A 22,643-nucleotide genomic window follows, 5' to 3' on the forward strand; every position below is an offset into this window, starting at 1 on the left:
TCTATGCAATAGGCCAGCCATGAGGCTTATGCATCACTTCAGCCCTCATTTAAGGGCCTAAGTGGTGCATTGGTCCGTGCAGTTCACTTGGTATCACCCAGGCCTCTGGTGGTGACGCCCAGGGGAACATACCCCCTGCTTAGTGGTATTTAGTGCACACACATTCCTCCATAACTCACTTTGGCGTGGAGAAGAATATCCAGAAAGTCCAAGTGCCTCTTCTTCTGGACCTTCTCACGTTCTTGCTCGTCCTTGAGAGACTCCTTCCGCTCCTGGATCACCTTGTCTGCATTAGAAAACGATTGAAGTACACCTTTCAGCTACACCCGGTAGAGCACTGTAGTCCTGGAGACTGCCTGTGTGCTCTCCAAACACAAAGTGGGGTGGCCATTCAACTACACCAACCCTCATTGTACCTACCACTCACTCTGTTACCATAGTATGTAGGCCAGATCCCCCAGATTTAGACTCGTAGTGTTCATTGAAATCAATGGATGTTAAGCGTCTAAATACCTTTGAGGGCGTGGGCTCTCATGCCTCAGCAAAGGTCTGTTAGGAGGATTTCAGGAGTGGGGACTTCCTCCTATCCTGACTCCATTTACCTCAGCACCTCTGCCAACCCCATTTCCTACACTCCAGGAACAAAAAGGCAGCTCTAGCCTTTTAGAAGAAGGTTGGAGCACACTGATCAGGTGCTGTGATGGCTGCTGCTTGTTTTGTGGCTAGAGAGGGTTCCATGTGAAACACCCCAAATGCACAAAGGATTCAGAAAACCAAAGGCCAGGGCGTTGGGACGTACCTGTGTGGTGGTGCGCAAGCTGGCAGGCCTTCCTGAATTGGAAACCATGAGGGCTGAGCCAATAAACAAGATCATTGTGATACGGGAAGATGCGCAGCCTGTGGTGCACCAAGTAGCTGAGGTCAAGGACAGCTTGGATGTAGGAATTCTCCCTGGGGTTGGAGGTGAGGGACAAAAGAAGGGATTTGCTTTCAGGAAATCCAATATTGTACGTCGTGGTGCACACGGTCCATTCTCACTTTCACCCATGGACACCCTCACTGCCCGGCACCGCCTAGTCACAAGCTACAAAGCAGCGACGTCGTTTCGGGGGAACACTTCTCTCTCGCCGAAGTTTGATCAATTTGAGTACCGTAATGTAACATGGGGGAGCAGCTGAATGGGATTTTAAAGCAGAAGATGGTGACCAAGAATAGAAGGGAGGGGCAAATACATAAGGACTCCATCTATACAACTAGATACCACCCAGGAAGGAGTGGGCTACCACTATTAGTTATAATCCAATAGCATCAGAAGGCCTTGTGCAAGACCAGAGCTCTTCTGGTCTAGGTCCTGTATGTACACTGGGCCATGCTGCAGGGAAATACACAGTTTGAATAAACAAGACAGTCAAGGAGTGGGAGAATTATTATCCCCCTTTCACAGATGGGAAACTGAGGCACGGAGATAAAGTGGCACCAAAGGAATCTGTAGCAGAGCTGGAAATTGAAGCCAGAGGTCCTGAGTCCCAGGCCAATGCCTGAACTGCAAGACCATCCTTCCTCTCTGCCTCAGGAGGGCGGGAAGCAAATATTGCACGCCCTGAAAAGGCGGCAGCATTCTCAGTACTGCATTCGCTCCTGGGTGCCCCAGAGTCACTCTGGCAGAGGCAGAATCTTTGCTGTGGGTTATCTGCTGAGAAGGAAATGTACATGCTGAGACACTATAATACTCTGGGAAATGTAAAAGTCACCTCTGGCACAGAGTGACTGGCAGCTGGAGGTGGGATTCCTGTGCATTCCACCCATTAAACTGCATGGACTGTTGGACAACTTTTAAAATGAAGCTGGGGTAAATTTACCAGTCATAAGCAACTTGCACAGTTTATTCACAGCCAGTGAATAGCAACCTTCCATCAGGACCCGAGAGCATCTGGCACTGACCTGTCCGTCTGGCAGTTGCTCTGGTAACTGAAGGCACATTTCATGATGCTGTCGAGAGTCATCAAGCTGACATGTTCAAAGAGCTCCACTGACTTCTCCTGTGCGATCAGCTGTTCCCACTTATCCTAGTGCAGGAAAGAGACAGGTGAGAAGGCCCAGAAATGCCTTGCTCTGCTGTGTCAGCATTTACCTTCCATCTTAAAAATAAACGAGGGACATCTTTAGCCAGTTGTGTATTCTAGGCAACAAAAATGGGAAAGGGAAACGCTCTCTTATTTCTTATTTTGAGATGCCAGTTTGAAACAAGAGTAAGCTAGGAATCTGACTTGGCACTTATAGTATAGACCCAAGTTATCTTTCTCTCTCTTGCCTTTGTCCAGAGTCAGTTGCTTTGGTCGTTACACTGCAGGGTATCTTATGGTATGGAAAATTAGTCAGAAAAATTACTATGTACAAACGGTCCCTCTTTAGCGAAACCCTGATGCAAAGGTCTTGGGCTGGCCCTCTGCACAGGAGTGAGCTTGCACTTTAGTCCCCATGTATAGGATGCCAGATGCTCTGCCCTCAGCCTGAGCAATGCTTTCCTCTTCTTTACAAGGCAGGTTCGCTACCAGACAGATCTCTGTCCCATGCCAACACTGCCAGTGTCAATTCAGACTGGAGACACGCTAATGCTGGCCCACAGCCCATCCCGATGTGTCAAATGTCATTGCCAAAGGCCTCCTTGGAAGAAGCCGAAGGCTCGTATCACGATGAGGTCAGAAATAACCACCACCAGGGGAAGTGTTGGAGTACAGCAGAAGCCACAACAGCTGAGAGGTCCCACAATGGGCTGTTAATGTTTAGTAATGTGGCACTGTGAGGCTCTTAGGTGTTGTTATAAAAGTCAATCTAAAAATAATTTGTTCATTGATCAATGATTTCAGGTACCAGTTCTGACTGATCTAAAGGCCACTGATGGCTGAGGATGTCAGATGCTTAGGGTTTGGTATATGATTTGTATTGTGTCTTACTCCTGCATAGGGGTGGCCATAGCTAGATTAGCCCAAGAGCAACCCTTGGAAGGAAATTGACTAGAAGACTTGCAACTCCAGCCTGGGTTCTCCTTTGCATCAGCTGGCGTGTAAATTGATGCAATTATTTGTAGGATGCAGCTTGCTTCCTTGTGTGTGTGTTGGGGAGGAGGGGGAGACTGGCAGATTTATATAGGCTTGGAAGGATTAGATGCATTGATAAATGTCAGTGAATGTCAATTTCAAATACATACACAAACAGAGGGGGGAAATATTTCCATAGATAATAAATCAAAATATACAGATAGGAAAACTTAGTTTGATTTAAGGCTACTAACTTTGTCAATGTGATGTTGACAAATTGTGTTTTAATGGTTAGAAATGGTTTTTGAATCTCAATCTCTGTCTTTAAATAATTGTCTGACCCTCCCCCCATCATTTCCTGAAACTGTGAAAAATTTGAATTGATGATTGGAAAAAAAGCTAACCCATAATTTTGCACTACTGTCAATATTTAAATCAAAAATTGAAAAAAATGTTTACAAATAATCAATATTAGCTGTCCAAGATATAGAAATGAATAAATAAATTCTACCAAGCCTACGGGGAGAGAGATCACCCTCTAGAGGCACATATAAGAATAATAGCATCTGTTGTATGGTTTGTAAGTTTCTAGGTTCAGTAAAGTTGTTGTGCACTGCAAATGGCTTCCAGCTCTTAACACCTCAAAGCTTGCACTGGGTTATTACATCTGCCATCTGGAATGTGCAGGGGGAGAAGCCACAACTCTGTGGGCACTCTGCTCCCTCCTGTCCTATTCCCTGCCCAACTTGCTGGGGTTCAGAAGTAGTAACACTGCAGCGTTGGATCTCACCTTCCCTTCCCCCCGCCTCCCTGAAGCTGCAGTCTGTGCAGGCTAAATAGAAGGGCTGTTGTCAGTGGGACATTATGCGCCTGCACAGCCACAAGAAGGCAAGTGAGAATCTTGCTCATTATATTTAACGTATTAGCTCTTTTGCTGCCCTGTTAAAGACGGCAGCAAACGAGGCCACGATACTGGTCAGTCTTAAGGAGACGTGACCTGTTAGTGAACGTGTGCCCCTTCCAGATCCATTCCAAGGAGGGCCTGGGTCTGTTACAGCTCCCACCTGCACCCAGAGGCTCTTTAGCTCCATACAAGATGTACAGATTCATGTTTTCAGCGGCAGAAGTCCCCCGTTCGCTCCCAGTTATATTGGCTGACACATACAGGAAATAGAGGTGTTTTATTTTTCTGTAACAATAGCCCAGTGTGGTTCAAACTCCATGCCAGTGCGTCAATATTCCGGTTTCTCTCCCTGTACATGCTCAGTTCACTCAGTAGTGAATCTCTGCTGCAGGCCTGTTTTTAATTTTCTCACACTAGAAGGCAGTGTTGTCCACATGGAATCAGAGTTCTTTCAGGGACAATGCATTGCACGTTTAGTTGCTCTTGTACCCAGATCCCCTGACAATGTAGCTGCCGAAATGAATGAGGGTCCCATTCGCAAACGTCGTAACTCTATTATTTTTCCGGCACAGAGCCCACTGAGAAGTGAAACTGTAGTTGCACTGTGTACTATGGAAAGCAGAGATTGCAATCTAAACATTGTGAATATTGGCATCTCAGGGTATTTTCTAATCCCCAGATCACAGGGTTGAAGTGTCCTCAGTCCTAGGGTTTAGGAATGCATGAGATCCCTTATTGAATCCTGCCTTTCATATAAGTATCTTTAAAGAGTACCACCAAGAACCTATTTAATGCCTTATTAATAGTAGCAATCACTATTGTGGATTAGATGTGATTTTTGGATCACAGTAAAAGGGAACCCCAAATCCCTGGATTCTAGAATTGTTATCTATTGAAAAGCAAGGAAATATTGCAGCTGGAATCCACTTAAGAAAGGTCCAGACTGCCAATTTCCTTATGTTTCTAACAGGCAAAATGCATTAATTAACTCAAGAATAGAGCTGGTCGGGACCCATTCCTCACAAACCTTTTCATTTAAAAATGTGTCCCTCACAGAGCTGGTCAGAACACTGGGGCATTTTCCATTGAAAAGGTCAACTTTTCATTGGAAAACCAAACTCAAAACCCCACAAATATTTGGCTGTAAACTGCCAAAAAGTTTTTCAAAATTGTTTTAAAGTTTTGATGGGGAAAAAACCCGAAAATTTTCAAGGACAGCAGACGCCTTTACAGGCAGATTTTAATTTACTCAAAACACCATTCTCTGATCAGCCCTCGTCCCTTTTTTTTTTTTAAATGCTATTATAGGCTTTGCCACAGAGTCTGTACATCTTCTGGACCAATTAGTTGCTATATCTCAGAAAAGAAATGTGATTCATCCAAAAAGCTAAACCACCAAAAGAGAGACTGTCCATGGAATTATAGACTGTACAGGCTGATAACAGCTAGGTAACAGCAAGAACAGCAAGGAAGCTCTTGATCCATCACTTTGCCTTCAACCCATCAAGGATAAGAAACGAACATAATAAACATGGCAATAGCAGTCATCATTCCTACCAGCATCACTTTGGTAGAATCTGCAATCAATGGCACATAAGGTTTCAAAACGTCATAATGAAACCCTGGAGTCAGCAGTTTACGATGCTGGTACCACTTTGGCCCATGTAAGACCAATAATCCTTTCCCTGGGGGAACACAAGCAATGGAGTTCAGATCATTACAGATTTTAAAGACCATAAGCAGATATTTTTTATGTATATAGGTAAAGCCTTAGCCTTACCTATATACATATAATAACTAAATACAATAACTAAAACTTCCATCAGAGGTGGAAACTATTTGGTCACATCTAATCCATCTCCTATTTGCTAAGATAGTATATTTTCTAGTGCTATGACAACAAACAACTGATTGGAATGCAGAGAGGATCTTGATCTTTCATCTTCAAATTTCACCATGATTGTTCAGGATCATACTCCAGACAATGATTTTATTGCAGATAGGTGACCAGGTTTAGATGAAATAAGAACCTATTTGAACCTTTCACCCATAACTTGAAATTAACTAATCTTTTACCAGTCTCCAGTAAAATTAGCTTTGATTGCATATTCATTTTCATGCTTCTCTGTATTTACCAGTTTCAGACCAGACCAGAAGTGGACATACAGAAATGCCTGTAGAAAGGCTGTACTCCCAAGATTCCTGCTTGGACCAGAAGCAAAGAATAACTTAAATCGCAAGAGAATGCCTGTTCTTATGAAATCCACAGCCAGATTTCTAGATCAAAGAAGTTCAGATGAGCAGCTAAACTTTTGGTTGCTTCTTCAAACTGAACCTTTGGATCTTCGCCCATCACTAGTCCTTGCTGGATTCAAGGTATGTTAATGGAATTTCATTTGTATATATCGCACAAGTATAGGGTTGCCAACTTTGACAAATTCCTGGAGATTTTATCACATGACATAATCTTTAATTAAAGATTAATTTTTAATTCCTGGAGACTCCAGGACAGTCCTAGAGGGTTGGTAACCCTACATAAGTAGCATCTTGTAGGGGAGAGACCTCAGTGTTGATACAAAAATGATAATAAAAATATTAACTTTTTTTTAAGTTGTTACAAACTTGTCTGCACCTTTACTGAACATTAAGATATAGCCATAATAATGTTTTAGCCGGGATGCTTGAAAATATAACAGACACATGTTTAGCTAATTATGTAACAAAATGTTAAAGCTAATCAAAAAATATTGGAAGGTTTCTGTTTCTACTAGCCAAGGACAAGCAGTCATCAAGTAGAATAACCATTTAAACCCTGATAGGAAGAAAACTGATTGTGAAAGGAATTCAAAGTTGTGTTATCAGAGCAATAAATCAAGAGGTAAATTGGGCCTATAACAGATCCCCTCCCCTTTTCTTTTCAAAGAGAAACCGGAGTTTAAACCCACACAAGGAATGCTAGGAATATCTTCATTGAAATTGATTTCTCCTGTAAACACACTAAAGTCTTCATTCTTTAAACCTACAGAATATTCATGATGGTAAATGTTTTTACTAGGGCTGTCGATTAATCGCAGTTAGCTCACGCAATGAACTCAAAAAAATTAATCATGATTAAAAAAATTAATCGCGTTTAATCACAATTTTAATCGCACTGTTAAACAATAGAATACCAATTGAAATTTATTAAATACAGTCAAACCTCGCAATAACGCGCCCCACTATAACACGAAATTGCATATAACGCGATCATAGATTGGCTCCCCTTTAAGGCATAATACAGTACTGTACAGTACCAGTGGTTCCCAACACCACGGCAGGGGAGAGGAGCTGCAGCCCCGCTCCTCTCCCCTGCTGGGCACTAGGCACTAGGGGCACTAGGCAGCGCACATCAATGCACCGCTTTGGGGACCACTGACAAACTGACTGACAAAGTTTGAAACCCCACTATACCGCAACCCTGCATTTAGCGTGATGGAAGTTTTTGGACCCCAAACATTGCGTTATAGCGGAGTTTCACTATACTTTGGGATGTTTTTCTACATTTTCAAATATATTAATTGAAATTACAACACAGAATAGAAAGTGTACAGTGCTCAATTAATATTATTTATTTTTGTTACAAATCTTTGCACTGTAAAAATGATAAACAAAAGAAATAGTCTTTTTCAGTTCACCTCCTACAAGTACTGAAGTGCAATCTCTTTATTGTGAAAGTGCAACTTACAAATGTAGATTTTTTTTGTTACATAACTGCACTCAAAAACAAAAACAATGTAAAACTTTAGAGCATACAAGTCCACTCAGTCCTACTTCTTATTCAGCCAATCGCTAAGACAAACAAGTTTGTTTACATTTACGGGAAATAATGCTGCCCGCTTCTTATTTACAATGTCACAGTTACAGTGCCATGCGAATGCCTGTTCTCGCTTTCAGGTGACACTGTAAACAAGAACTGGGCAGCATTATCTCCTGCAAATGTAACCAAAATTGTTTGTCTGAGCGATTGGCTGAACAAGAAGTAGGACTGAGTGGACATGTAGGCTCTAAAGTTTTAAATTGGTTTATTTTTGAATGCAGTTTTTTTGTACATAATTCTACATTTGTAAGTTCAACTTTCATGATAAAGAGATTGCACTCCAGTACTTGTATGAGGTGAATTGAAAAATATTATTTATTTTGTTTTTACAGCACAAATATTTGTAATAAAAAATAAATATAGTGAGCACTGTACACTTTGTATTCTGTGTTGTAATTTAAATCAATATATTTGAAAATGTAGAAAACATTCAAAAATATGTAAATAAATGGTATTCTATTATTAACAGTGATAGCAATTAATTACGATTAATTTTTTTAATCACTTGACAGCCCTAGTTTTTACAGAAGACACTGGTTACTTCCAACTTGTGTTTCCACTTAAGGAGCAACACCTTTGTTGTTTCTCAAATGCTTAAGATGGCATCAGCTGCTTTTAATATGTATATTTGCAAATATTTTGTATCTAAATACAAGCCTTCCTATAATAATTGCTTGATATCATTGTTATATGAATAGTAAGATGTTTTATGTACAAATATAGCAAAGTCATTTGATGCTAGACTAACGACTAACATAAGAAGCCATTTAAGTATAGAATAGTTATAATAATGGGGAATTAATTAATCAAAGCAAACCCTCATCCAACACAGGAAGAACATAAAATCATCATTCCCAAAATTTACATGTAGAATCAACAACTTGAGCTAAGGTCTTGCTAAGGGGTATTTAATTTTATAAGACTGTTTTGAGGACTACAAACTCATATAATGAACAGGAATGTTTGGACTTTTTGAAAACAGAATTTCATTTCCTGTCAAACTAAGATGAAAATATTTTATCAGAAAATGGACTGAATGAAAAGAGTTAGTTTTAACTTTAAAAGTTATCTGGATATTCCCTGCCACAAGAACAAAGGTAATTAGCTGACTGGCTAAGCGGCAGTTCTGCAGAAAAGGACCGGGGGATTACAGTGCATGAGAAGCTGGATATGCGTCAGCAGTGTGCCCTTGTTGCCAAGAAGGCTAGCGGCATATTGGGTTTCATTAGTAGGAGCATTGCCAGCAGATCAAGGGAAGTGATTATTCCCCTCTATTCAGCACTGGTGAGGCCACAGCTGGAGTATTGCATCCAGTTTTTGGCCCCCCACTACAGAAGGGATGTGGAAAAATTGGAGAGAGTCCAGCGGAGGGCAACGAAAATGATTAGGGGGCTGGGGCACATGACTTACGAGGAGAGGCTGAGGGAACTGGGGTTATTTAGTCTGCAGAAGAGAAGAGTGAGGGGGGATTTGATAGCAGCATTCAGCTACCTGAAGGGGGTTCCAAAGAGGATGGAGCTCAGCTGTTGTCAGTGGTGGCAGATGACAGAACAAAGAGCAATGGTCTCAAGTTGCAGTGGGGGAGGTCTAGGTTGGATTTTAGGAAACACTAGTTCACTAGGAGGGTGGTGAAGCACTGGAATGGGCTACCTGGGGAGGTGATGGAATCTCCATCCTTAGAAGTTTTGAAGGCCCAGCTTGACAAAGCCCTGGCTGGGATGATTTAGTTGGGGTTGATCCTGCTTTGAGCAGGGGGTGTGACTAGATGACCTCCTGAGGTCTCTTCCAAACTTAATCTTCTATGATTCCATGATAAAGAAATGTTGCATATTCATTAGACAGACTGCATGTTCAGGAGTTGAAAATGTCACCTAAGCCAACCCCGAAATCATAGAGTCAATAAGAGTGACAGCAACCAACCAGAATCTAAAACAAGCATAAAAGAGGTTTGTTTTCCTATAATTTCACAAAAATAAGAAGGTACAAAAGACTCTGAAATAAACACCTTCTGCTCACACACTCCCAGTACTCACAGAGCGAGTACACCCTAACTCATCCTGTTTATCTCTACAAGCAAGCTTCCACAAGCAGATAAGAAAAACAGATAAGACTCAAGAAGAAACCAACCCAAAGCAACCTCTCCACGACTTCAACATGGATCAGTGAGAGGAAGTTAACTCACTTGCAAGGGATTAGGTTTAAAACTCTTATAATGATTTTATTGGAACATTGAAATGATGTCATAACTTAAATTTACTAACCATTTCTCCTGTTAATCACCAAATGGTTAGATCATGTATTCCTGGAGAGGAGACACGGGCTAAACATTGGTAAACAGAGAAACAGTGGGATTTGATTGGATTTAGGATTCTTAATATTTATAACTGGCCTGTTTTAAGATAGCTTGTTAAATGGCTTCTTCTAAGAAACTAATGTAAATATTGTTTTCGAATTCATGGGATTTAGTTAAGATTGCTTACTTTGCCCTGCTATAAACTGTTTGGATTCTTGTTAACAACTAGCAGGGGCGGCTCTAGCAATTTCGCCACCCCAAGCACGGCGGCACGCCGCAGGGGGGGCGCTCTGGCGGTCGCCGGTCCCGCGGCTCTGGTGGACCTCCTGCAGACGTGCCTGCGGAGGGTCCGCTGGTCCCGCGGCTCCGGTGGAGCATCCGCAGGCACACCTGCGGGAGGTCCACCGGAGTCGCGGGACCAGCGGACCCTCCACAGGCACGCCTGCAGGAGGTCCACCGGAGCCGCAGACCAGCAGACCCTCCTCAGGCACACCTGCGGGAGGTCCACCGGAGCCGCCTGCCGCCCTCCCGGCGACCGGCAGAGCGCCCCCCGCGGCATGCCGCCCCAAGCACGCGCTTGGCGTCCTGGGGCCTGGAGCCGGCCCTGACAACTAGATAGGCTTAAACAAATTATTTTGCCAGACTTTAAACACCTAAGTATCTAATAAGCTTCTAAAACCAAATTCACAAAAATTTTGGAAAACACTATACTTTGGTCTTTACTTACTGAGGGAAAAGTGACCCCTCCTCCCAACAGGTGGGTTCACTCTCAAGGGTATAATCTTTCTTAAAAGCTCAGCACAGACAGGCTTGCAAAAGAGACTAACGGATGTTACAGTCCAGAATCAGTGCAGCAAAGCCAGTCTCTGGATCACAGCTGGCCTTTAGTAGGCTGCCTCATTGGCTCCACTGCTTATTGCTTGGAAGAGGCAGCAGACTGGCTCTTAAATCCTGCAATAGCTCCTACTCCTGCCTTGGTCCCAGCCCTGCGCCTGCCTTGTTTCACTCCAGGTAACCCAGCTCTGACCCTGGCTGCTGACTCCAGCTAGGACCCTTGGCTCTGATGCCTGGCTACCGACTTCTGTCCAACCACTAGGCCTGCCTCCTGTTCCGGTCACTAGGCATGACTGCCCACCTCCCCGTCACTGACATTAACCAGTTTATCACTCTGTCATTTGTGGTATTTTGTTTAATGTTTTATTTTTCTTTCTTTCATAATAAAATGGCCAGAGTTAATCATTGTGATTACTTGGCTTGGTCGGGATCAAGGTGTTCCCAATGGTATGTCAAAGAGCCCTGGTGATGAAATAATGGAAGCCACACCACTGAGTTGGCAGTAAGAGAAACAATCCATAACAGCTGGCCTACCCTTTCTTGTTTCTCTAAACTCAGTATTTTTAGTAATTTTTAAAAGAAAATGACTTTGTATCCACCAATTTAAAACTAGCCCTTTCAACCCTGCAATCTGAACCTTCTTCTCCAACATGTAACCACCTTTATCCAAAAGCTTCTTCAAGTTTCACCTTTTTTTTTGATACACAATGCATACATGATGATTTCAGAAAGCTTCTGGCCCTCACCGCACCAAGGAGCGGGAAATGCCATCGATTGATGGCTTGTTCTTGACTGACCTCGGCATCATTTCTGGTTGAGAATGTGGAGGAGGCCATGAATATACGTACCAATCCATGGAACTAAATGCCTATAGGTAACGTTATCCTTGGGATCTGGAAAAGTCAATTGAGAGAGAGAGAAGATGACAATACTTTATTAGTAATGATTCACTGCAATGTATGTTTATCTGTGGGGTAGACACCAACATTCACTTGTGAATGAAACAAAATGGGTGGCATCTCTTCATAATGAATCAATATTACACAACAAACCAACACCCAGTTCAGCATAATTGTGAGGTGGCTGAATGAAGGACAGATGCAAGGCTAGCATTAACCAAGGATACTGCAGGTCTAGAGCTGAATGGGAACATGGAAAGGGACCTCAGGAGGTCATCTAGTCCAACGCCCTGCTCAAAGCAGGACCAATCCCCAACTAAATAATCCCAGCCAGGGCTTTGTCAAGCCGGGCCTTGAAAACCTCTAAGGAAGGAGATTCCACCACCTCCCTAGGTAACCCATTCCAGTGCTTCACCATCCTCCTAGTGAAATAGTGTTTCCTAATATCCAACCTAAACCTCCCCCACTGCAACTTGAGACCATTACTCCTTGTTCTGTCATCTGCTACCACTGAGAACAGTCTAGATCTATCCTCTTTGGAACCCCCTTTCAGGTAGCTGAAAGCAGCTATCAAATCCTCCCTCATTCTTCTCTTCTGCAGACTAAACAATCCCAGTTCCCTCAACCTCTCCTCATAAGTCACGTGCTCCAGCCCCATAATCATTTTTGTTGCCCTGTGCTGGACTCTCTCCACTTTTTCCACATCCTCTTGTAGTGTGGGGCCCAAAACTGGACACAGTACTCCAGATGAGGCCTCACCAATGTCAAATAGAGGGGAATGATCACGTCCCTCAATCTGCTGGCAATGCTCCTACTCATACAGCCCAAAATGCCGTTAGCCTTCTTGGCAACAAGGGCACACTGTCGACTCATATCCAGCTTCTCATCCACTGTAACCCCTAGATCCTTTTCTGCAGAACTGCTGCCTAGCCATTCGGTCCCTAGTCTGTAGCAGTACATGGGATTCTTCCATCCTAAGTGCAGGACTCTGCACTTGTCATTGTTGAAAAGCATCAGATTTCTTTTGGCCCAATCCTCTAATTTGTCTAGGTCCCTCTGTATCCTATCCCTACCCTCCAGCGTATCTATCAGTTTGCAGAGGATGAGGCATCAAGGAGTAGGGATTCCTGAGTGACATCTTAGTTGTGGGATTCTGCTTTGCTGTGAATAGTTAACACCCAGGAAATTATGCTCGGCATTTGCAATTTGCAGAAACGCTACAATCATTCAGAACTCAGATGCACCATGCCTTACCTCCCCTGGCAAATAAGACCTTGGCATAATCAGGGTGGGTGATGTTTAAGAATGCTGAGAAGCTCCCAAACCAGAGAGGGAAGGCGTACGGGTACTTCAGGCTCCATCGCTCTACTTTGTTTAAAACCTCCCCTTCTTGTAGAAGCTGCAACAGCGGAGGAGAAAAGAGAGAAGAAAATAGGCTGGTTGGAAAACCCTCTGTCCAGAAGAGCTCACGGTAATCTTGCTACAGCCAGAAGAATGGGGAATGTTCATAGGACATGACAGTTATAAATAGTCCATGGTCTCTCTGAATTGGCCTGATGTACTGCAGAGAGGGTTGTTATTTTTAAACATTATATGAAATAACTGTTCATCCAGAGATCCTCACCAAGGAAAATACCTTTACATGGAATGCTGTAATGGACTGGTCAGTGTATGTTACGTGTCCCGACCTTGGAACCAATCCACAGAGGATGTGAATCTGTTACAGCTCTTAGCAGGACAGCCTGGTTTTTTAGCTCATAGATGGAGACTCAAGTTTTCAGCTCTAAGAGGTTTCTGGTTCAATCCTTGCCACAGTGGTACAATATACAACGTACTTTGTAAAGGAGTAGGAGGAATCTAACCAACTGATAAAAAGCCAAGATAAAGATGGATCAGAAACTGTCACAGATCAGGACAACTGCACCTAAAATTCCCTTTGTGGTCTCACAAGGGCACTCACTCTAGGCTTCCAACTCCTCAGCCGTCACCTCCGGGTGGAGACCTCTGTCTCTCTCCCTACTGGCCAGACTGTGCAGTTCCCCAGCAAGTCAGACTGCCCAAGGAGCTCTGCTTGGCTTTCTCCTCAGAGGCTGTAAACAGCATAATTGCCCGTGGTTAGAAATTAGCACCCTGCTCTTTCAAGCAAACACAAAAACATATTAAAAACAATAACAGGACCTACACACATTCTAATTAGCTTATCGGAGATCATAACCCTCACCTCAAACTCCAGCAAAGGGCTCTGGTTGGAGTCAGTCCTTCAAACCACACACAGGGTGTTTTCTTTGGTTACAAGTTCATACATCTTTTGCTCAGAAGAAGACCTCACATGAATAAATCTGCCTGTCCTTTATACAGCTGGGGTCTCCGATTTAGAGATGCCAGGAGCAGGTAAACAGACAATGGACTCTCCTCAGGCACAGTTCAAAAGGCTGGGTTTTTGCATAACTAGAAAGGGGATGGGGTACACTTGCATTCATTTCCCCCTAGAGATTTCCTAGGAAATCCACTGAGCCAAAAGTTCCAGCACACTGTTTAAAAGAGTCCTTTGAAGCTCATAACACTTCCTAGGGTTTGCATTAGTCACATCTCCCTCCTGGAGACATTACATACAATCCCACAATAATATATAAACCTTTGCATCGTTAGTACAGTAACTCCTAAAATACTCAATCCAATAAGGTTTGTCCAGGATAGTGAAGGAAATTGCCAATCTGTCACAGAAGCATTCACCCATCCCTTCCACCAAACCGTGGTGCGGTTGGGGTGGAAACCAATGCCAAACCACTCTGGTTTGGCTTTTACAAGGGGAGATGCAGAGTATGGTCTAGTAGGCTGAATAAACAGCTAAGAGTCACAACTTCCTCCGTTCTAATCCCACCACTGACTTGCAGCATGTCCTTGGGCAAGTCGCAAAGGCCAGATTTTTAAGAGGTGCCTAAATACCTTTTAAAAATCTGGACCTAAACCTCTATGTTTCCATTTTCATTCTAGGTAAAATGAGAAGGAGAATAGTGGTCTACTGCACTGGGATGTTGGGTGCAGTCAGCAGTAAATCCTATACGCTATTCAGGTATAATTATATTCATATTAAAACTCAACCAATGGGAGCTTGTGAGACAAAGTCCCACCATAGTTTAGCTCCTGTTTGAACACTGCAGGTTTCCAGGTTGGGACAGAGGTGCACATCTTGGGGGAGCTGTACATCCTTCAAAGCTGGCAGAGCATCTACCCACAATGGAACTGCTTTAACAGACGGCTCGAGCCCACACTTCCGAGGTCAGAATGGAGCCCTAACTCTCTACCTCGAAGTTCGATGCTGAAGAAAGATGGAGCCATTCAGATAAGTGTGTCACAAAGCTTGGTCGAGCACATCAAAAATCTGTTTTAAAATCCCCTGCTGTAAATAAACATGTTTTTGAACAGTGAATAAATATGGATTTTGTACCGTCAGGAGCAAAGGTAAATACCAGGTTTTTCTAAGCTGTCTTTATGCCAAGACGATACCACAGTAGTCCTGCCAGCTCACACAGGGATCTGTTTCATCTTCCATTTTTAAACAGGTTTCAGAGTAGCAACCGTGTTAGTCTGTATCCGCAAAAAGAACAGGAGGACTTGTGGCACCTTGGAGACTAACAAATGTATTTAAGCATAAGCTTTCGTGGGCTACAGCCTCACAGACAAGTAGGTTCTGATTTGTACCTGCGAACGCTGGGGAAGTCAGAGTTACAGCCAGGTCATCCATTTGTCTGGTCATTCCAAACCGCCAGTGAAACGACATGAGCAATAACTAAGCCCAAGGCTGCATTAAGGACTTTGCTCAGTCTCAGATCTTCAACGGTATTTGAAAGCAATTTGTGGAGGCAACACCAGGTTTATAGTAAGCAAGGGGTTAAATCTGGCATCCTCCCTCTCTAACCTCCTCATTGTGACTGCTCCGTAGGGTAGCTGTGGGCCTGGTTCTATCAACCCTAAGTTGCCAGAGAGGTACAAAGGGACCTTAGTATAAATGAAAATCAGGCCCTATGACAGGGGTGGGCAAACTTTTTGGCCTGAGGCCACATCTGGGTATAGAAATTGTTTGGTGGGCCATGAATGCTCATGAAATTGGGGGTTGGGGTGCAGGGAGTGGGGGGTAAGGGCTCCGGCTGGGGTTGTGGGCTCGGGTGGGGCCAGAAATGAAGAGTTCAGGGTGTGGGAGGGGGATCGGGGATGGGGCAAGGGGTTGGGGTGCAGGAGGGGGCCAGGGGTGCAGGATCTGGGCAGCACTTACCTCAAGCAGCTCCCAGAAGCAGCAGCATGTCCTCCCTTTGGTTTCTACATGGAGGAGTGGCCAGTTCACAGGCACCGCCCCTGCAACTCCCATTGGCCCCATTTGCTGACCAATGGGAGCTGTGGGGTTGGTGCTTGGGGCGGGGGCAATGTGCAGAGCCCCCTGGCTGCCCCTACGTGTAGAAGCCAGAGAGGGGACATGCCGCTGCTTCCGGGAGCTGCACGGAGCAAGGCCCTAACCCCGCTCCCCGGCAGGATCTTGAGGGCCTGATGTGGTCCCCGGGCCATAGTTTGTCCACCCCTCCCCTATGAGACTAGCCCCTAGATAGCTAGAGAGAGGAGAGTGCCTGTGAAGGGTGGGAGGGGGCCAGGTTTATTCCCATGTTCTGCAGACTGGGTGGAACCTCAGCCAGAGGAAGATTTTGTTTGTTATTGTCTGGTTTTGCTCGTGGTAACTTGTGGTCTATGGTTATAGCAATTTGCTCCTGAGGAAAAGTCCTTGTTATGTCTCACTTCTGCCGAGTCACCCAACTGATTTACATGCAGAATATGGCATCGGGTGTGAGCCACAACTTGGGGGCAGGATATAGGCCAAGGTGCAATACTTAGACTGGACGCTCGTTAGAACAGGGACGATCTTTTTATTCTGTGTTTGAGCAGCACCTAGTCCTTTGGGGTCCTGGTTCATGACTGGAACTGCTACGGGAATACACATAATAATTAATAATATAGTGACGTCCAGGATCACTAAAGACCTGATCCAAAGCCCATCAAAATTAACGGATCAGTGCCTCATTTCTTAATGATCTGATTTCAGATTTACTCTTGCTCTGATGCTTTAATGGGGCCCTTGTTTGCTCATTAACCTGGAAACAGCTGAACTTTGGAACTCAAACACAAGCCTGTAAATAGTTTGCCTTCTTGAGCAGATCCTGGACAGCATTTCACTGTGGAATAATGAAAGGCCCAATTTTAATACCTTAACTCACACTGAATAATAGCTGACTGTACAGCTGGAGCTACTCCTGGAGTAGGGTCCTACGCAATATGAGTAACTGGATCCCAATCTGATCCTCAGGTACAAGCGATTGAAAAATCATATTTGAGCCCGCTCATTAGACATCTGCCTAAATGGCCTCAAACCTGCTGCCTTTGAAGTCAATGGGAGCTGAATCAGGCCCATTTTATAGCAAAGCCCTCTCTGCTTTGTCACATCACTGGGGAGGGGCAGGGCAGAAGCTCCCTGTGAATGGGAGAGTGGGGGCCAGAGGGATAGGAGGGGGAAGGAGGGGAACTACTATGATTTGGGCAGGGAGGGGGAAGCAGGGCAGCTCCTTCACCTCTCCTGGGCTGGACAAGATACCAAGCCAAGTTTGTGACACTACCCATAAGACATGGAGCCTGAGCAACAGGTAATAGGGAAAATATTTAGCAACTCCTCTTCCTAGCCCTGATCCGCTGAAAATTCATGATGTTCCCCAGTCTTTGCAGTCCACTGATTTCCATGGGTGCAAGACCGTGCCCTTGACCTTTCACTCCTAAACAGCAGTCCCAGGTCTTGTACAGCATCTAACAATTACAACCACTTAATTCAGCCTAGTAACCTTTAAACTGGTTATGTTTCCAGGACAAATGGAAATGTTTACAACCATACACTAGAGTGGTTATGGATTTTCTCTGCAGGTTATAAAGATTTAATTAAGGGAGACACTAAATTTTAGAAGGATAGTCTGGGCGACCCTATACCATTGCAGACATTAGTGTTCCTAGCTCCAAGTGCAGGATCTATGGCATTGGAACCGATAATGCACAAATTTACTCATATGAGTAGCCCTCAAGTCAACAGTCACTCACCACCATAAACCAATGGTCTATAATTAACTGTTCTTGCATTCATTGCTCATTCTAATCGCCAGCTAAAGTCAGTGAGAGATCGGACCTTATCCTGGATCGCCCAAACTACCTTCAGACTTGCTAGACTAAAACCACCAAGTATATATTTATTGTATTACTATGTTATTACCAGTGCTTGTGTTAACTTTTCATTGATTTATTATTAAAAAAATCAATAATAGCTACATTTACAATTATGGATCCTATGGAATTCCTATTCCTATAAGAAAGAATCTTCTTCTGTCCCCTGCAGCTGTCAAAATACTCTTACCTTGGTCTCTGACGCTAGATCTGACCCTCAGCGCTGTTCCTGGCCTCTAATTCCTGCTATGACCACTAGGCCTGACCATTGCTGCTCCAACCACTAGGCATGACTGCTCACATGCCAGTCCCTGACAATCAGTGCTGACTGCTGAGTGTGGGATTTGTAGCATGTGCCGGCACATTACAAACTGATCATCACTACTTGGTATATCTCATTTGGCAGTGGAATTAACGAAACCCTACAAAAGCGTAACAATATGTCCTTGAACCTCAGTATCTGCCATGTATGGAAGCTTGATCCTAACATGCATTCTGTCCTTCTGCAAAGGAATTACAACATGGAGAGCATTGCAGCGGTTTTACTCTCAGTTCGCTCCCCAGTCAAATCAGAAGAGACCTGGGGTCAGCAGGTGGAAATCGGTGTAGTTTTAATGGTGCGACCCTGATTTATGCCAGGTGAACAGCTGACCCATAAGGTGTCACAAGGTGTTACCTTCTCCTTTGCCCTCATTTAATCATTACCTCTTTGTTGTACTTTTTGCACTGACCTGTGTCTTTTGTTCCTTACACAACATGCCTTAGATAATGATTGCAGAGCAAGCTTTGTCGTGGAATGCATGACTTGCCAATGATTTATATTAGCCAAAGGGGCACAAGGAGGATTCTCTCACAGATCCCAGGGCCAGGGATATACCATATCAGTGCATGGGCGGCAGGTTATATATTTGTGTGGGGCCCGGGCCCCAGCAATATTCAGGGCTGGGCGCCCTGCTCCAGCAATAGTTGGAGCTGGGTCTCTTCCCGCCCACCCCGGTCCTGCCTGGATCGGCCCCAGCCACCGCAGGTCTCCCCCCGCCGCCGCGACCCTGCCTGGAGCAGGTCCCAGCCCCCGCCTGCCACCCCCCCTCCGTGTGTTCCCCCCCCTCCGCCGCGTTGTGTTGCGTCCCTGCCTGACAGAACGCAGCGCGCCTCTCCCCTGCCTGCTGCCCGGAGGGCTCCCAGCAGATTTGCTGTCTGCTGCCGCAGGGTCCCAGTACTGGCAAGGCAGGCTGCCCTTACCCTGAGCCTCTCCAACCCCAAACCCTCAGCCCCAGCCAGAGCCCTCATTCCCCCCGCACCCTAATCCTCAGCCCCAGCCCTGAGCACCCCCACATCATGAACCCCTCATCCCCCTGCACCCTAATCCTCAGCCCCAGCCAGAGCCCTCATCCCCCCGCACCCTAATCCTCTGCCCCAGCCCTGAGCGCCCCCACATCATGAACCCCTCATCCCCCTGCACCCTAATCCTCTGCCCCAGCCCTGAGCGCCCCCACATCATGAACCCCTCATCAACAGCCCTCACCCACAGCCCAACCCTCTTCCCAAGCCCAGAGCCCACTCCTTCATCATGTACCCCACATCATCAGCCCCACAGTCCTTAACCTGCACTCCCTCCTATCACCAAACTCCCACCCCCGTCCCACCCACCCCTGCCCCACCCCAAACTCCATCCCAAAGTCTGCACCCTTCACCTCCTCCTGCACACCCACCCCCTGCCCCAGCCCAGAGCCTGCACCCAGCACCCTTCCTGCACCCTAATCCCCAGCCCAGGATCTGCACCCCAGACCTCCCCCGCCGAGCCCCCTCCCAGAGCCTTAGGCAGGTGGGGGCGGAGTTGGGGGGGGCGGAGTTGGGGGCGGGTTCTGGGCCCCACCAAAATTTTTACAAACTTGCCACCCATGTATCAGTGAGATTTTCCCCGCTTCTCCCTGCACCCACTTCCAGGAAGCTGCTTTCTCCGTTCACTGCATTGTGCCTATTTCATTTTTAAATACCACTTCCTTCTGCCCCACCCTCATCCCTCAAGGTGCAAACTCAGCCCTTTTCCTACCTCATGGACATGGCCGTATAGCCAGTGGGTCGGATGGCTTGGGAATCTGCTGAAAGCTTTGATCAATTCCTGTCTCCGGTGATACAGCTGAATCACTTTCAACAGCACACAGGTCAAGCCAAACACAGCAGCCAGGTGAAAAATCCGATAGATATCCACCCCCAGCCAGGACCAGGCGGGTTTTAACCCTGTCTCTAGCACAGATGTCATATTCCTGCTGCTTCTGTCTGGCTCCCCTAAACTGCACTCATTGTCCTGTCTCACTCTTCCTTTGCTACAGCTATAGTCAGCAGCCTCAGCCAATGCTGTGCAAAGAGGCAGAATCTCAGAGGCTGTTTTGCTGCCAAATCATGAGAGCCTTTATTGGAGGGAAGAGTCCAACCAGCACAGCCTTGGGGAAACATCATTTGGTGGGGAAGAATGCAGCAGAGCAACAACCTGGTCTGCCTTTCCTGGAGCTTATAGCAGCAGGCTAGGCAGTGAAGCGTATAACACTCACATCGCACTGCTGTCAATTGCACAAGGTGAAAAGTAGTGGAAAATCAGCCCCGCTGAATCACCTCCATTGTTCAACAAGGATAAAGAGAAATGTTCAGTGGCTGCTCATTAACTGAGCACCATCCATCCTGTGCACTGAATGTGTCGGGGTGCTGGCGGAAAAATTAGTGTGCAATCGTGTAATTAAATACTGGCTTCAGAGTGGAAGCTGTGTTAGTCTGTATCAGCAAAAAGAATGAGGAGTCCTTGTGGCACCTTAGCGACTAACACATTTATTTGGGCATAAGCTTTTGTGGACTAAAACCCACTTCATCAGATGCATGCCGTGGAAAATACAGTAGGAAGTTATATATATATACAGAGAACATGAAAAAATGAGGGTTGCCATACCAACTCTAACAAGACTAATCAATTAAGGTGGGCTATTATCAGCAGGAGAAAAAAAACTTTTGTAGTGATAATCAGGATGGCCCATTTCCAACCCTTGACAAGAAGGTGTGAGTAACAGTAGGGGAAACTTAGCATGGGGAAATAGTTTTTACTTTGTGTAATGACCCATCCACTCCCAGTTTTTATTCAAGCCTAGTTTAATGGTGTCCAGTTTGCAAATTAATTCCAGTTCCACAGTTTCTTGTTCTCAGTTTCTCGTTTTGATGGAAAGTCTCCAAGCTGCCCTATTTGGAACCTATTCTCCACGTGGGCCATGTCTACACTAGAAAGTTGTGCTGTTTTAATGATTCCAGTAGAGCTGAAGTGGTACAGGCATTATATCAGTGTAAAGGTGCTTAGTTAGAGCTATTTCTGTAAGGGAGGAGGAATAACTATACTGGTATCAGGCACTTTTATACTGATATAACTGTGTCTTCATTTGGGCTTGTATCAGTGGAACTATATCAATAAAAAACCAGCCCCTTAACCAACATGGTTATCGTGGTACAACTTTTGAGCCCTTAGTCCGAAATGGCTCAGATGTGGGCAGGCTGCAAAGCCCATTTATTCACCCAGGCCTTTGTGGAGGGAGGGATGCACTAGAAGCGATTAATTATGCGGAAGAGAGTGAGAATTCTTGGGTGTGGCTTTTCCTGTGCACTGTTCACCTTGGCATAGGGGTGTGGAGCAGCTGCTGACTTTACTCTGGATTGATGTTTTAAGCATTGGCAAAGGCCTAGGCCAGGTGCTTGTATCCATAGTGTTATAAATCTGAATAAATAAGCAATAGAAATCTGTTGATCAAGTTCAGCTGTCACAGGTGATTAACCCTGGGGCCTACACCCTCCATGGACAATCCTGATTCACTTCTGTCTGTGAAACTCTGCACATGCCTCTGCTTATTCACCCTGGCAACACCTCAAATTCCTGCCCTGCCGTGGGGAGAACAATCACAACCACAGGTAAATGATATGCTTTGCTGGATGCTTCTTCCAGTGATCATCTTGCTCAAGCGACTTTCAACAAGCCATCTGTGCTGCGGACGACAACGGCCCGGGAAACAATGCTCTTTGCCACTGTGTAATAATTGCCCACTGCCTTTCATGACACCATGTTACAATAAGGGGTTATACTGGATGCCTGCATGCCTTGGTGTTGTTACAAGCTACTCTGCCCCTTGACGAGTCAGGAGGCCAGGAGCCAGCAAGCCCTGTTCCATTGTCAGACACAGGTGGGAAGGGACCGGGGTTTACTATAAAGGGCTAAGAGAATACAATTGGAGGTGGGCTGTAGGAAGCAGGTGGGTTGATGTGGCCAACCCTGGAGTGGAGAAGAGATGCAAGAGGAACTTCCTCTAGACACCTACAACTTGCTTTGGTCAGGAGAATAGGTTTGTTTTGTGCTTCAATAATATACTGAACTCTGAGAAAGGGGCCTGATCCAGGTTCCTGGGCTGAGGGACAGGCCAGCAGGCTGCATGTATATTGTAAAGAGACAGGCTCTGTGAAATTCTTCAGAACTACCATCGAGTCACTGGGCTCTGCTGTTGTCATGCAGTTGTGGTTACCAGTGGAGCCACCAGTGTTGTTTCAC

General features: G+C 45.3%; 1 long non-coding RNA gene and 1 pseudogene across 4 annotated transcripts in view; one reads left to right on the forward strand and one right to left on the reverse strand.

The window, feature by feature from the left end:
* Positions 1 to 15,217, forward strand: part of LOC120369614 — a 163,766-nt gene extending 148,549 nt beyond the window's left edge. For 3 of the 4 annotated variants that reach the window (XR_005583275.1, XR_005583274.1, XR_005583273.1), the window contains 4 exons: positions 6,081 to 6,318; positions 13,221 to 13,295; positions 14,819 to 14,897; positions 14,986 to 15,217. This is a non-coding gene — a long non-coding RNA (uncharacterized LOC120369614). The remainder of the gene's footprint in view (positions 1 to 6,080; positions 6,319 to 13,220; positions 13,296 to 14,818; positions 14,898 to 14,985) is intronic. The other variant, XR_005583276.1, reaches the window with a different exon arrangement.
* The window catches only part of LOC120369610, a 32,713-nt pseudogene extending 12,186 nt beyond the window's left edge, over positions 1 to 20,527 (reverse strand).
* Between the last annotated feature and the right edge of the window lie 2,116 nt (positions 20,528 to 22,643).

This window comes from Mauremys reevesii, linkage group 8, assembly GCF_016161935.1.
Source record: "Mauremys reevesii isolate NIE-2019 linkage group 8, ASM1616193v1, whole genome shotgun sequence".
Taxonomy (NCBI): Eukaryota; Metazoa; Chordata; order Testudines; family Geoemydidae; genus Mauremys; species Mauremys reevesii.